The 7432-nt window shown below is 49.2% G+C and overlaps 1 long non-coding RNA gene across 1 annotated transcript; it reads left to right on the top strand.

The window, feature by feature from the left end:
* The first annotated feature begins 1566 nt into the window (after window positions 1-1566).
* Window positions 1567-4275, top strand: LOC136304754 (uncharacterized). The gene is made up of 5 exons (XR_010724790.1): window positions 1567-1727; window positions 1806-1884; window positions 1962-2076; window positions 2958-3036; window positions 4199-4275. It is a non-coding gene; the product is annotated as an uncharacterized lncRNA (long non-coding RNA).
* Window positions 4276-7432: the final 3157 nt, after the last annotated feature.

Here is a 7432-nt window from a genome sequence, read left to right as displayed (position 1 = left end):
CCGCAGGGTTGAGGTTCACCGGGGATGTCCACCCTGCGTTCCTGTCCTGCTCTAACCGGGGATGCTCACAGCCCTAATGGAGGCCACGGTGGGTGGGCTCAGTGCCAGTAATGCCTCTAAGGCTTTGGCGCTGCGAGCGTCAGCCTCCGAGCTCAGCTGAAGCACACACGGGGCCCGAGGACCCGGTCCTGCTTAAGAGACGGTGAGTAGCAGAGCTGCTGGTTTTTGGCTGAGGTGCAGCTAAGATTATGCTTTGATGTTTGGTTTTCTTTATTGTAGCTGACTAGGAGACAGCAGGCAAGTGACAGGAGGAATTTCCCAGAGGCATAGGCGGCCTTCTTTGGGACCCAGCGTGGATTCACCTCCCCAGACATCTGAGAGATAAGTGGAGGGCTCGGAACTAGGGAGAGGATGAAAGCGGGGTGCCAGGGCAGGGGTCAGCGGGAGGGATTTTTTGAGTCGGGTTTGGAGATGGGGATGTCCCAGATGTGACCCCTTAGGCTACAATAAGGGAAAGTCTCATTCTGGATCACAGTGCTGAGGTGTGCAGGGCAGAGCAGTCCCAGGGTGTGTTGTGTCTGTTGTGCACTTTGTGTCTTTTGGGTGTCTTGTCTTTTCCTTTAGTCTTTTCAGGCGCCTGTCAAAACCCCTGGCATCAGTCTTAGCATTTCTGATCTCTGTGCTCCTCAGCCAGGTGCCTTTGTCTCAGCTGCTCGGACACTCATCAGAATCCATCTCTCTTCACAAGCATCCAGTCCGATGCCTTTTCAGGTCTTGTTCTGAGCTGTACTGACAGCCGTGCACCGCCCTGATCCATTCCGGCGGGTTAGGTCTTGTGAGAATGCAAAGGCAGGTCGAGGATTCTGACCGTAGGGTTCTCGGGCATCCATCTCTGCATTTCTTGGGATAAGTCATCCCGATGGCATCTTGTTCCTGCAGGGTTCTCTGAGCCTGGCCAGCTCACCTTCCTTCTCACCTCGGTCATCTCATTCCGAGTTCTCTGGACCCTCAGGGTCATTCTTCTTGCCCAGAGTTTTCTGTCCCTGTTGCGTCCCCTCGTTTGTCCTGTGCTGTGTCACGGGTGTTGGTGTGTGTTTGGCCGGGAGCTGCTCTGCCTTGATGCTCAGTCTGGGTGTAGGGGTACGAGGGTAATAGTGCCGGGGGCTTGAAATTTGTGATGTGGGGTGTGGTTAGACTGTAGAGGGTATTCCTAGATTGCCACAAGATGTGTGGAGCTGTCAAGGTATCCTGCAGCACTCTGACTTTTGTCCGAACTTTCTTTCAGATGCAGAGGGATGAAATCTGTGGCAGAGCCCCCCAGTCTGGGTGAGGGGCTCCCCTGAGAAGGTCAGTCACTGTTTTGATTTGCAGGGGAGGTGTAAATGATGGCCGCGTTACATCTCTGTTCTTTGTCTTTATTTTTAGGTGGTAAAGCCGGATCTCAGCAGTCAAGCTGACGTGGGCGAGGTGAGCAGCGATGGGTGGACAGAAGCAGTTGCTATTGTTCAAGCCTCCCTCGCTGGTGCAGCTCTAAGCCTCCGTTATTGTGTGTTTTAGGGAGTCCACTCGCAGGAGGCCGAGCTCCCCTCTCACCAACCGGACGACAGACCCGGGTCACCTCACCCGTGAGCCCTCCGGGAGCATTCCAGGAGTCTGTGATGGAGCCTTGATCTTCTCCTTGTGAAGGCCCCATCCAGGTAGTCTTGGATAACGGGCGAGGAGTTGAGGTGAGTCAGGGAGGAGAAGGAGGGATGGTCCCCTCAAGTTCCAGCGCTGCCACGTCACCTTGTCTGCTCTTTACCCAGGCAGACCCTGCGACGCCGGCGTTGGCCTCTGAGCGCAGCTGAAGCACGGGGCCGAGGACACGGGCAAGCTTAGGAGACAGTGAGTAGCAGAATTGTCGGGTTTTGGGTGATGGGCTGCCAAGATTATGCTTTGATGTTTGGTTTTCTTTATTGTAGCTGTGTAGGAGACAACAGCCCAGCAACAGCAGGAGTTTCCCCGAGGAGGGAGAGGCGGCCTTCTTTGCACCTGGCAGGGATTTGCCTCCCTGGATGCCTGAGAGATAAGTGGAGGGTGATGAAAGCAGGATGCCAGGGCAGGGATCACCGGGAGGGGTTTTTTAAGTCAGGTTTGGAGTTGGGGGCACCAAGATGTGACCCCTTAGGCTACGTTAAGGGAAAGTCTCATTTTTCATCTCAGTGCTGAGGTGTGCAGGGCAGAGCAGTCCTGGTGTGTGTTGTGTCACTTGTCTGTTGTGCACTCTGTGTCTGTTTGGTGTCTTGTCTTTTCCTTTTGTCCTTTGAGGGGCCTGTCAAAACCTCTGGCATCAGTCTTAGCATTTCTGATCTCTGTGCTCCTCAGCCAGGTGCCTTTGTCTCAGCTGCTCGGACACTCATCAGAATCCATCTCTCTTCACAAGCATCCGGTCCAATGCCTTTTCAGGTCTTGTTCTGAGCTGTATTGACAGCCGTGCACCGCCCTGATCCATTCGGCGGGTTAGGTCTTGTGAGAATGCAAAGACAGGTCGAGGATTCTGACCGTAGGGTTCTCGGGCATCCATCTCTGCGTCTCTTGGGATAAGTCATCCCGATGGCATCTTGTTCCTGCAGGGCTCTCTGAGCCTGGCCAGCTCACCTTCCATCTTACCTCGGTCATCTCATTCCGAGTTCTCTGGACCCTCAGGGTCATTCTTCTTGCCAGAGTTTTCTGTCCCTGTTGTGTCCCCTCGTTTGTCCTGTGCTGTGTCACGGGTGTTGGTGTGTGTTTGGCCGGGAGCTGCTCTGCCTTGCTGCTCAGTCTGGGTGTAGGGGTACGAGGGTAATAGTGCCGGGGGCTTGAAATTTGTGATGTGGGGTGTAGTTAGACTGTAGAGGGTATTCCTAGATTGCCACAAGATGTGTGGAGCTGTCAAGGTATCCTGCAGCACTCTGACTTTTGTCCCAACTTTCTTTCAGATGCAGAGGGATGAAATCCGTGGCAGAGCCCCCCATCCTGGGTGAGGGGCTCCCCTGAGAAGATCGATCGCTATTCAAGGTGAGAGTCACATATTTCACATTTTTTGGCACTCCAGTGCAGGCCACCTGCATTTACAGCGTGAAACAGGTGAGTCCCTTGGTAACCCCTGGGCAGCAGCTGGAGCCTGCTCCGGGCTGGGCTGAGGGAGCAAACACTTGTGGCTGACACAGCTCCACACTGGGGGTACTTGGGAAAACACCTGCCTTGTCCTGGATTGTTTTTTTTTTGAGCTTTTGACAAGGTTTTAGTCATCACCTTGGTAAAAATAAATGGTAAGGACTGAAAACATGAGAGGCTGGCAGGTTATATGCACGAAAGACAACTTTTTTTTTCTTAAATATTTGTGCAACCTATATCTTAATTTTGAGACTCTTTTTTGGTCAACTTTATTGTAAAACCCCCTTATTTTCAAGTTAGCTGCTTCAATAATGAATTTGTTTTACAAATACCCGCTAATGTCCGAAGGTTAAAGCACTAACACCAACATCCCACCTCTTTTATTTTTGCAGCAAAATTTTATCTTTACTAAACTTGAAACTTGATGTTTTTGCAGGTAGTAAGTTAAAGAAGGTGTTTATCTGCCCATCACTGATAGTCAGGGTCATGAAGAAATTGCTCTAGTGTTCTAAAATAAATGCAGATTTTTAGGCCTCTCCCATTCTCTCTGACTAGCAGCATGTGAATTGATTTTTGATCTCCTTTCTGTTGGTGTCTGTGGGTTTTAAGCGGCATGGAGAAGGTGTCTGTGGACATGGCACCCAGGGAATGGTGCTGGGAAGGGCAGGATGGAAAGGAGCTGCTCAGGAATCCAGAGCAGCAGTGGAGTGGGAGCTGGTGCTGCTGCCTCAGTCACACCCTCCTGGACAGTCTGTGCAGTGATAATATTCCTACTTTCCTTCCTGAACCTGGGGTTGGAGGAGAACATGAGTCTTGGCATTGTTGGAAAGGGGAACTCCAGGGAAAAACTGCTGTTTGTGTCCTCAGAGAGCAGTGGGAAGAGCCTGGGAGAAATCCTGGCTGGCTGAGGGATCCTTGTGTCCCCTCAGGAATAAATCCCTGCGTCTCCTCAGACCTGCTGGTTTGCAGTAGAGTTTGGGCACCTTTCGCTGCAGCTGTGGTTCTTAATAACTGGAAGTCCATGGATTGCTGGGCGATTCCCATAAGTTCTCCTATTTTGTAGGAGCTGCACGGTGAGGTCAGCATTCTGAGGGAGGCCCTGGCACAGCTGCCAAGGGCAAGGAACGTGGAGCATCCCGGGGCTTCTCCCACCCGAGTTTCTCCCGGAGCGTGCTGCGTGTCGTGCCGGATGTTTAACCCGGGTTTGGGGTGTTCTCCTGCAGTCCCAGCTCTGACTGCTGCCCCCGAGCCCCGGCCTTGCTCGGTCCCAGCACTGAACCTGGCAGGTGGGTGTGCTTTTCCAGCCCTTTAATCCCACGGGCAATCCCAGATTCCCGGAGCTCCCCGAGGCACAGCCTGGCCTCCCTCCCTGGGAGCTGCATTTCAGTCTGCCTGGACCAAGGCCATCCTGTTTGAGACTTTATTCCTGTTGCTTTTCCTCTTCCAGGTTGTGGGCAAAAAGGAGAGAGCCAGTAGGAAGTGAAGCCACTGGAAGGCCTTATCCCAGTCCAAGGTTGGATAGGAGTAACTGGACCTGTTGAATTCCCACTTCCCTTTAAATTAGAGCAGAGGAAGCAGATTTTAAATCATCATTCCATGAACTTTCACCAACTTCATGACTCTTGCAAAAGTTTTCAATGTTAGAAATTCCTGAGCTTGTTTTCCAGGCAAGCTTGGATTTAGATGTTATTCCTTCCTTTTATTTGAAGGAATAACTCTGATTTTCTCTCTGATTTTAGTAAGGGAATATTTATTTATTCCAATTTTCCATCCTAATTGGAATTTTTGCACGTTGTAGAGCACATTTCCAAGGAAATTTACCCAATTAATGTTGGTAAATCAGGAATTGTCCAGCACCATCTCCACAAAATTCTGTGAATTCCCAAGAAAACGTTGAAGTATTTATTTGCCATGATTCGTCTCTTTGTAAAGTTCAATTTACTGCATTTTTAATTACATAAATGCCATTAAAACCTGAATCCAGGCCTAGCTGCTGTTCCTTGGACACAGGGGGCTGGTTCTTTCCTACCTTGGCACATTTGGGTGTTTGTCCAAAATGAGCTTCCCACTAAAATAGAATTTGTTTCCAAGCAAAAGTGGGAATTGTCTAGAAAACCTTCTGTTCTGGGGGGGCACTGGGTTTGTTTCCCTTATTGCTGCATAATTGAGGAAAGCCATGGTGCTTTTTTAGGCAGTGGCAGGAGGTGAAAGCTGCATTTATTTAATTTTGTATTTTATTTCTTGTTATTTTTGTATTTTTATGCTCTTTTGTTGTGGTTTCTCATGTTGCGTTTTGTGGTTTTTCAAAGACTTTTTCTTCCGTTTTTTAATTTTTATTTTTTTTTCTTTAGCTATTTATTTACTTGTTAAAACTACTTTTAGTTTTTTATTTTATTTTTTTGTTTAAATTTTTTTCCACTTTTTTGTTACTTTGAAATTTTTTTCTTTTGGTATTTTAATTTTATTTATTATTTTCTATAGTTTTGGTTTATTTTTTCATGTTTTCTTTGTTCCTTTTTTTTTTCCCCATACTCTTTCTTCCCCCGGGCGCCTGGGGGTTTGGCTGTTGGCAAGAAAGATGAGAAATGACCTCCGTGCCCGCTGGACGTCGGGATGTCATAGAGAGCGCAGTTGGCAAAAGCTCTGTATTTTCTGCTCCATAAAACTCCTGAAGGGAGAAAGCTGTGACCACCGTGGTGCCGTTTTTTTCCTTCCCAGCCCCGACCAGGTCTCCTCCTACCCGTGCACAGTGTTACCAGCAGCAGCCTGCTGTCCAGGCTGTCGAGGCGTATTTCAGAGGGGGCAATAAAAACAAAGTAGACGTTTTATTTTGAACTCTCCGACCCTGCTTGTTTATTAGCAAAGAACTCCAAAACAAAGCGAACAAAAAAAGAAAACCCACAAACTAAACTCCCCCGCAACCCACCAAAAAAAAACCATAGAGAAAGAGAAAACATGCCCATATTATTTGAATAAAGATTAAAACTTTACCCCTTAGAAAACCAGGCTCATTTAATTCAAATTAATTGTGTTTCTGATGTGTTAGGTTAATGAATTCATCTAGTGTAAAATATCGTTTAAAATATAAACAAACGAATTAAAAAATAATGAAAAAGAAAAATAACAAAAAGTATAGGATATGAAAAATAATATAAATAATAAATACACAATATATTATTACATACTACACGTTTTATAAATATATATAATATACATAATATAAACATCTATAATGTGCATAATCATGATATTTCAATGAAATGTATTATTATTTATAACATTACATAATAAATAATAAATTATTTTATATATAACTTTCTATACTTTATATATATAATAAATATAATAGTATAATAAACATAATACATGATGTATAATGTACATAATATAAAAGCTGAATTGTAATGATTAATGTAAATATCAGAATCACAAAGATAAAAAATATTGAAATAGAGCCTGAACGAAAGGCTTTTTTGTTTCGGTCTGGTTGCTGGCAGGGCTCTCGCAGGTGTGCTCGGGGGTCTTTTGGGCCATTTATTCCGGAGGCTGTTCGCAAGGGCATTCCTGGGCACGTTCGTTTATGGCTCCGCTCCGCGGCGCGGCGCGGCAGTGCTGCCACCCTGTGGGCAGAGAGCGGTAGTGCAGCTTCCCCCCCGCCCGGCCCGCCCGATCTGTGCGGCAATGCTGCCACCGTGTGGGCAAAGAGCGGTAGTGCAGCTGTCCCTCCCGCCCGTCCCGCCTGATCTGTGCGGCAATGCTGCCACCCTGTGGGCAAAGAGCGGTAGTGCAGCTGTCCCCCATGACCGTCCCGCCGGAGCCGTGCGGCAGTGCTGCCACCCTGTGGGCAAAGAGCGGTAGTGCAGCTGTCCCCCCCCGCCCGTCCCCGACGCGCGTGGCAGCCCCGCATTGTGAGCTCGGGGGCGGCACTGCCGCCCGCCCGCCCGCAGCTCGGGGCCGAAAGGGAGGGAAAAAGGCAAGGAGCCCGGGCGCGTGGCAGCCGGCTGCCTGCGCGCGCCACCCGGACCCCGGAGCCGTCCGGGCGCGATTTTCCGCGGCGTCTGCGAGTGTGCGGACACGGGATGGGGGCGCAGCGGCGCCGCGGGCGGCAGTCCATTGAGTCAGGCGCTTGTGTGAGCGGCCGAGGGGGCATTTTAGTGGGTTCCACTACCAAGATGGCGGCGAGACGCGAGGCGCCTGACCTTCTAAAATGGGCGGCCAAAAGGGCGGGAAAAATAAGGACCCTATAGGTGTTTATGCAGCTGCCTGCACAAAACCCCGACTACGGCGCCGCCCGGGG

Source organism: Chamaea fasciata, unplaced genomic scaffold, assembly GCF_029207755.1.
Source record: "Chamaea fasciata isolate MVZ Bird 193981 ecotype frontalis unplaced genomic scaffold, bChaFas1.0.hap1 SCAF_162, whole genome shotgun sequence".
NCBI lineage: Eukaryota > Metazoa > Chordata > Aves > Passeriformes > Sylviidae > Chamaea > Chamaea fasciata.
The sequence above is the reverse complement of the archived record's forward strand: the minus strand, read 5'-3'. Positions and strand labels throughout refer to the sequence as shown.